The sequence below is a fragment of the Microplitis demolitor genome, chromosome 4 (assembly GCF_026212275.2).
Source record: "Microplitis demolitor isolate Queensland-Clemson2020A chromosome 4, iyMicDemo2.1a, whole genome shotgun sequence".
Lineage (NCBI taxonomy): Eukaryota > Metazoa > Arthropoda > Insecta > Hymenoptera > Braconidae > Microplitis > Microplitis demolitor.
Window position 1 is genome coordinate 6568844 of NC_068548.1, and position 8781 is coordinate 6577624.

The 8781-nt window shown below is 26.0% G+C and overlaps 1 long non-coding RNA gene across 1 annotated transcript; it reads right to left on the reverse strand.

Annotated features, from left to right (window-relative positions):
- Positions 1 to 2840: 2840 nt before the first annotated feature.
- LOC128667585 (uncharacterized) lies at positions 2841 to 4338 on the reverse strand. Its single transcript, XR_008403526.1, has 2 exons — positions 3832 to 4338; positions 2841 to 3062 (listed from the first exon to the last, which is right to left on the reverse strand). It is a non-coding gene; the product is annotated as an uncharacterized LOC128667585 (long non-coding RNA).
- Positions 4339 to 8781: the final 4443 nt, after the last annotated feature.

Sequence of the window (8781 nt, forward strand, 5' to 3'; positions counted from 1 at the left end):
GCAGGCATGTTGCAGCAACAGTATTAATCCTGTCGTAGAAACAGGATTAACACTGTTGTAGCGACTTAATAGAAAAATATACACTGTAAAAAATTATTTGAAAATTACAATACAAAAGGAATTGAATTTTCATAAATAGATATTTGAATTGTATTTTCAATAAAAAAAGCTCCAAATTTAATGTACGTAATTTAATAATCAAGCTGGTATTTAAAATTAAGAGAAAGAATATGAATTTTAATGAGCGTACTTAAAATTTAGACTTGTTTTTTAAATTTTCGAAGCAAGTATTGAAAATTCTAAACACATTGAATTTTAATAATTCCATTTGAAATTTCATAATACTTATTTTAAAATTCAAATACTTGTATATGAAACTTCTGCGCGTGACGTGCTGCGCGTTCAGTAATAAAGGATTGTGTATTAATACTAATTAGTTAAATATATAATAAATTTGAGTAATGTGCGCGGTATGCATTAGACTTTATTGTTGTTAAGTTTTTTTTTCCTCGATAATATAAAGTAAATAAAAGTTGTGACTGAACTGAACATCATTGACAGTATACAGTATTAAATGTGATATAGCATAATGCTAATAAACATAATATAGTTTTATAGTGATTTAAATATTAAAATATTTACTTAACTTCTACTTTTTTAAACGTTTAAGGAAAAAAACTATAATCACCCGCTATATTATATAAAAAAATTTATAATGTTGTTTATAAGGAATTGATGACAGTTTACAAAATTTTGAAGTTTTATCAATAAACATTTTGTTACTTTACATACCTAATAGTCATTAATTTCCATATAATCATACACTGTTAAAAAAAATGTTTGAATTTTCAAAACATTGTTTATAACGCAATAAGCACATACGATTGTGTTTGAAATTTCATTGTAACGATCGTATACAGTTCAAAATACATGCGTTTGAATTTTCAAATAAACGCTTCAGATTTTCAAAACATTTCTTTGAATACAAGTATTTGATTATTAAAAAAATTGTATTCAAAAATTCAAAACGAAGTATTTGAAAAGCCAAAGTGTTGATTTTAAAATTCAAAAACGTGTATGTTAAATTCTATATGAAATTAGTAATGAAATTTCAAGCACAAATGTATGTGTTTATTGCGTTATATACAATGTTTTGAAAATTCAAACAATTTTTTTAACAGTGTAGTTACACAGTAAAAAATTTTGCGTCATTGCGTCAAAAAACTTAGTGTTAGAAATTTTTGTGTTAAATATTTAACACTTTTTTGTGTTGACTAAACAGAATAAATGTTAAATGCACACATAAAACTATTAAATATTTAACAAAAAAATTTTTAACACTAAGTTTTTTGACGCAATGACGCAAAATTTTTTACTGTGTAACGATATTTTACTATTAAATCGCAACAATAGTTAATCCTGTTGCTACAACAGGATTTTTTTCCGTGTAGGTATGTAAATATCTGTAACTTTTAAATGGATGAACTGATTTTGATCGTCAAGGTGTCATTCGACGCAGCTTGTTAATATCTAAAGCTGTCAAAAATTGAGCTTGATCGGTAGAGTGTGTTTGAAGATATTCCAAAAATAAAATTTTTTCAAAAATGTGTTTCTTGGATAACTTTTAATGTGTCCGGTGGATTAAATCTGAAATCTAATGAGCTCTAAAACTTTATAAGCCGCGTCGAATGCCCCCTCAGCTATCAAAACAGGTTCATTCGTTCAAGAGAGACCCTCAACAAGAGAATTAAAAAAAATTTTTTAACTTCCCGCTAAGAAAATCGATGATTTTCAAAAATTTCGGGAAGTTATTGTTTTCACCCCGATTTGCGAAAATCGAAATTTCATGAGATGTCGACGTTTTGAGGTCTTAGGAAGCTATTCTGACTGTTTTTAGAATGATGTCCGAGTTTCTGCATGTGTGTGTGTGTGTGTGTGTGTGTGTCAAATTTCAGATCATTTGATCAAGTAGACTCGAAAATATTGGCGAATTACGAAAAAAATTAAAACAAAATTTAATTCAATCAAAATTATTCAATATCCAGAATTTTTTTTTGACCTTTTTTAGGGGGTACCCCATTTTGTCCGCAAAAATGAAATTTTTTTTTTTTAATCGCAACTGAAAATTTTTTTCTATTTACATTGTATATCATTAAGAAAAAAATATATCTAGTGTATTTGAGTCCTCAAAAACATAGTATTTCCTTAAATATATCGTTTTGTCCCGCCCTCCTCTACTTTGATACATCATATTCTACAATATATTCAGTTTCACGAATAATTATTTATCGATGGTCATTTTTTGACTTGAACTTTTTTTTTATAAGAATTATAAAATCGCATTAACCAGTTAAAAAATTATTAACTGTATTTGATAATTAAGTTGAATAAAGAAAAAATTTTTTAATATTTTAGAAATAATATTTTACCAAGTTAAATTAACAAAGTTATCATTACTTATATAGTTAATTTTACTTTGAAACGAGTACTAAGATCAATATAATCCATAAACAAAAGAATTACAAAGAAAATTAATTTTGATTTTTTTTTTCTTTATATAATGAGTTAAAAAAAAGATCAATATCATTAGTAGTAATTAAATTTTCTTTGGAATGAGTACACACATCAATATATTTGGCAAACTTAAAAATTTGGGAAAAAAAAATTTGAATATTTGAAAAAATTGACCGTTTTGAAACCTGATGATGCAGGTACTCATTCGAAACAGAATCCAATGAACTGAAGTTTTTTTAAATTTATTTTTATATATTTGATTGTATTTATTTATTTCTTTTATAAATTTTGGGTATCGAGTTAAAAATAAAAAAAAATAAAATAAATGCATTTTTTTAAATACTTATATTTTCGATTCAGATTATATATTATGATTCAAATTAAGAAGAATGTGATAAAATTGAACTGTAAAATCTGTATGAAGATTTCTAGTGTTTCGGGTGCAAGTATGGGCAATCTGCAGCTGTCTGCCCAGGACCGTGTGCATGATCACAGCTTCCCTGATTGCACCAGTGTCTTGCAGGGCAATCATCGTCTGTTATGCAGCTCTGGAATTAAACAAAAAATTTTTTTTCTCTGAGTATATTGAGCGTGTTTATATAGAATGTATGTTAGAACTCGTGATTCCCTCCAAACTGGTACCACATCAATGTATTAGTAAAAAAAAAAAATTTTTTTTTTTTTTAATTCATACCTATCAATACTAATTATCGAATTTCCTCACGAATGAGTACCCACACAAATATATGTTGAAGACAAAAAAATTCCAAAAAATTTTGGCTTTCAAATATTGAAAATTTGACCATTTCGGAATCTAGTCATGTGGGTACTCATTCAACGCGTAATACAATGCTCGACAGTATAAGTAGATCGTCTCACTAATTCCAAAGGGACTCATATTTTTATATGTCTTTTTAGCTTTAGTCATCAAGTTTAAAACCAAAAGTGTGTACGATTTCTTTTTTAATTGCTAATCATAATGTCAATTTATTTTAAAGTTGACAATTTGAAAAAAAAAAAAAAATGTGAAAACCAAAAGGGTTTATACTTTAAGCTATATGCCCTTTAGGTTTTCAAAATTTTTTTTTTTTCATTTTTAGCTATAAAATAAGTCTACAAAGCAATTGGCAATGAAAAACAAACTATACGTCTTTTTGGCTTCCTAAAGCTAAAAGGGCGTGTAAAAGTATGTCTTTTTGAAATTAGTTACGCGATATTGATTTTTATTTTTTTGAATATTTATAGTAATTAATAGAAATTATTATGAGTAGCCGTTTCAAATTGATAAAAAAAAAAATTAATTAGATAGTCAGTTACCGAGACAGCTGATGAGAGGAGTAGAACAGCAAAAGTCATGACGAAAAACAAAAAAATTCCAGACACCTTCATTTCTAGTTTTCTTTTATAGTCAAGAATTATGAGGATGTGTTTAAAAAGACTGGTGAGTATGATAGATTTAGGCTGAATTATATACCAAAAGTTCAAAGCAAATAAAATGGAGTGGGAGCTGATGACTGTACTGCATAGTGTGTCAATTTTATCAACTATAAGCACTGTTGACAACAAAAATTTATTTTATTTTTTTACTTTTTTGAAGCTAAATTGATAAGTATGTAGATCGTGTATATTATCGAATTTGCTTTTCAATGAGTACCCACATCGATATATTTAATGGAAAAAAAATTTTCTTATATATTACGATTTAAAAATTTTGAAATTTTGAGAACTTGGAACCTTTATCATGTGGGTACTCCATCGACGCGTATTTTTACGCTAAAAAAATTTCATGTATTTATTTTTTTTTTAATATTCGCAAGTATATATTTTGTTTAAAATAAAAAAATATATATAAAACAATAATTTATTGGTTCTTATATTTTTTTTTATAAGGCATCGAAAGCTATTAATTATTGTTTTTTTTTTTACTGATAAGCTTCAAAATTACTCAAGTCTAAATTAATCAGAACATAATAATAGTTGTGATAACATCTGAAAAAGTAATTAAAGTTGTTTACAATTATTTTTACTGCGTAGTTTTATACTTGTTATCTTTTTTTTAAATAAATTGATAAATAATATTTTCTATTTTATGACTTCAAAAATATTTGTAGGATAAAAATTTTCGCTGATTTTTTAAAAGTATTATAAATATGTAAATTAATAAAGAATTTCATGCTCTATAAAATGAGTACCCACACCACGTATTTATTTTCAATGTTTACAAAAATACACATTCAAAATTTCCCATATTTTTAGTATATTTCACAGAAAACTAACTATTGCATTTGACTTTATGGCACAATTTTCCAAAAAGTTTAGTGTGTTCTGTCTTAGATAGTCGAGTAGGTTTCAAAAATACTATTAGCTCAAAAGTTTACAAACGTATACATATATTAGAGTGCTTCATTTGAAACGAACATTTTTTTTTTTAGCGAATACAAGAAAATTTTGTTATTTATGTTGAGAGAAAAATTGCCTGAAAATTTCAGCTCTTAATTTTAATTTTAAGTACTTCCTCTCGAGCATCAAAGTTTTCCCATTTAAAAAGTATGTAAATCAAACAACTTTTCTTTTAAATTACTATAACTTAGCCCGATTTTGAGCTATCGTTTTGAAACTAGTTTTTATTTGTAGAGTAATTGTTGCTTTTCAAAAGTGTATAGAACGGTTTTAGTCTAACTCGATCTAGACGATTGTGTCAGCTCCAAAAGTCAATTTTTCACTTTTTTCATTTATTTTTGTTAATAGTGAAGAAACGGATCATCTTACAAAAAATATGCATAGGACCAATCTTTTAGGTAATTTTGTCCTCTACAAAATTCCTCATGACACTTATATTCCTAAAGTACACTGTTCATGAGATACATGCATTTTAAGATTTTATAGTAAAAAAGATTAGTACTACAGTAAGCTTACATAAAAATGTAAAAATGTTGAAATGCATGCATATGGTCATGTGGGTATTCATTCGACGCGGATTTCCATACTCTGGACATCCGATTTATTTATTTTACTAGCTTTATAAATTTGTATGCTTATTATTGGCGTTAAAAAAAAACTGGAAAACAGTTGCGAAAGTTGATTAGATTTTGGAATCAATTCCTCAGGTCGTTTTGGAGAAATTTAAAAAAAAAAGTGAAAAAAACAAAATTCTTTTTTTTTGTACTTTTCAACTTTTTTTAGAATTTATTCAAGCTTGGTCGATTGCCGCAAGAATCATCTAAATCGGTTACAGAGAGAAGACTTCTCTGTCGGCCAATTCATTGAAAAGATATAGGAAGTTTACACACACACACACACACACACGCGCGCGCGCGCGCAAATAGCTTCTAAGGACCTCAAAACATCGACATCCGATGAAAACTCGATTTGAATAAAAAACAATAATTTTTCGAAAATCATCGATTTTCATAGCAGAAAGTTATAAATAAAATATATAAGATTGTTATTTAATTTTTTAAATACGTGATTAATTAAATACTAAATTAATCATGATGTCCAAATAATGATTCATTTCTTATCAATTTTTATAAATCGTTGTTTGATTTTTTCTGTTATGCGTTGTTACGAAACTATCATTATGTTTAAAAAAAATTTTTTTCAATTTTATAATCGCGATAGCTCTTAACGGGTTTAAATTTTCGGGTATATATATATATATACTTTGTTAGAAAATTAAAAGCTATTTAAAATGAATACCCATTACCCAAAATTATTTTTTCGTACAAATAAATACGTTGATAAAATATATATGTACATTTAAAATTTTTTTTTTAAATTATGAATTTAAAAAAAAAAAAAAAAAAAAAAAAACATCGATATTGTGAATTACTATTAAATTTCCTCTAAAATGAGTACCCACATCAGCATACTATTAAAAATATATTAAAAAAATTTTTTTGAATCATTGTAAAATATGGTGTTGTGTATATTCATTCGAAGCAGAATTCAAAGCTTCGTTACTTCTGTCTACTTATTTTTTTTTTATTTTTACATTTATTGAAAAAAATTTTTAAACTTTCTTTTGAATTTGAGTTTGGAATTAAAATAAAAAAATTCATTGATTTATTGTAACATTTTTATATTTTTTATTTCAAATATATATGTATTATCATACAAATTATGAGACTTCAATTGGAATGAACTGTAAAATCTTTATAAAGATTTTCATCATGCACGCATATGTGGGCATTCTCCAGGTTTAGGCGGATTTATACCTGCCCACAAACACTGACCGCTTGACTCGTCACATCTATGCTTCGGTGGGCATCCGAAAGTTTGGCAATTCTGAAATTTAATAAATTTATATTTATCTGGCTTACATAATTTTTGGGGACTAGGTTTTTACTTTGCATCACTACATATATACAGTAGAGTGGGCCGAAAATGAGCTTTTTTTGAATTTTTATTATTAATATCAAAAATATTTTTCTTTGAAGAAAAAAAAAATTTTTCAGAAAACAAAATAAAATTTAGGTTGATATCTTAGGCTCGCCAAATCCCGCTAAAGTTAGAAATTGTTTAAAATTTTTTTTTCAACTTATTTTGATATGAAATTTCATTCTCCACAAAAAAGGTCCTATAATAAAATAACGTTAAGTCGATAGTTACTGAGATAATTCCAATTTCGCTCTAAAAGATAAAATTTTTCAAGATATTATCACTTTTTCATGGTAAAAAATAAATTTTATCATAAAAAAAAATTTCATAGGAAATTCAATTTTCTACAAAACAGATTTGATCAAAATTTTTTAAAGTTGATAGTTACAAAGATAATGGCGATTCTTGGGAAAGCCACTAAGTAACGAGAAATGTGACTATCTAAACATAATACTGCCAGTTTCTGAATAACTGTAAATTTCAAGTTTGTATCAGAAGGCCGATTTTGTAAGAAATTTAATTTCCCATGAAATTTATATGATAAAATTTATACTATACCCTGAAAAAGTGATAATATCTTGAAAAATTATATTTTTTAGAACAAAATTGCAATTATCTCAGTAACTATCAACTTTCCATATGTAATTTTATTGTAAGTCCTTTTTCGTAGAGAATTAAATTTCAAATCAAAATGAGTTGAAAAAAAAATTTTAAATAACTTCTAACTTTAACGAGATTTTGCGAGCCTAAAAAATCGACCTAAAATTTTTTTAGTTTTCCGAAAATTTTTTTTTTCTACAAAAAAAAATATTTTTGGTATTAATAATGAAAATTCAAAAAAAGCGTATTTTCGGCTCACCCTAATGTACAGTGTGTAGAACTCGTGATTTTTTCTCAAACGAGTACCCACATCGATATATTTGTAAACGACAAAAAATTTTTTAAATTTGGATTTAAAAAAACAAATTATTTAAAAAAAAATTTATTTACATTTGCAATAGTTATTTAATTTCTGCTCGAATGAGTACTCACATCAATATATTTGAATGAAAAAAAAAAATCTTTGAAAATTTTAACTTTGGAATTTTGAAAATTTTGGCCATTTCAAAACCTAGTCATGTGGGTACTTATTCGACGCGTCATTCAATACTGTACAACACAAGCTAATGGATCTTAATTTTTTTTTTACATTTGCAGTAATTTTTAACAATTTTTGTAACAGGGTATTTCAAATTAATGTGAAAAATAAATTAAATAATAACTTACTTCGTTTGCTGATGATGAAAGCAGTACGGAGAAAATCAGTGCGAAGAGCAGAAAAATTTGAGATATCTTCATCTTTAATTTTTTCTTTACGAATCGGGGATAACTTAAATGTATCCGAAGAAACTGATGATTATGAAGGATTTATACCCGGGATTATATACTCGAAATTAAAAGAAAAAAAATGTAGTGGGAGGTGATAAACTTGCTGTTAAGTGTCGCAAATTTATCAATTCATAGAATTTACAAAAAAACAAGTTTTTTTTTATATTTTTCCAATTTTTTAAATCTAGGTTGTTTTTATAAAAAATGAGTACTCTAATCTTACGAAATATTAAATTTCCTTTCGAACAAGTATCCACATCGCTATATTTTAATGAAAACAAATTTTTCAAAGATTTAAAAATTTTTATTGTTTTTAAACTTTGTCATGTGGGTACTCATTCGACGCAGAGTTTAACACCTGAAAAAGGCTGGGACTCAATTATTTTTTTGTCAAAACAATCGAAAAATTCACTCCTAATACAATTGCTTATTTTTTTTTAGATTTGAGCTATTATCAGCAAAATGGATTATAAATAAATTTGTTATCATCAAATATGTATTTGTCATTACACAATATTA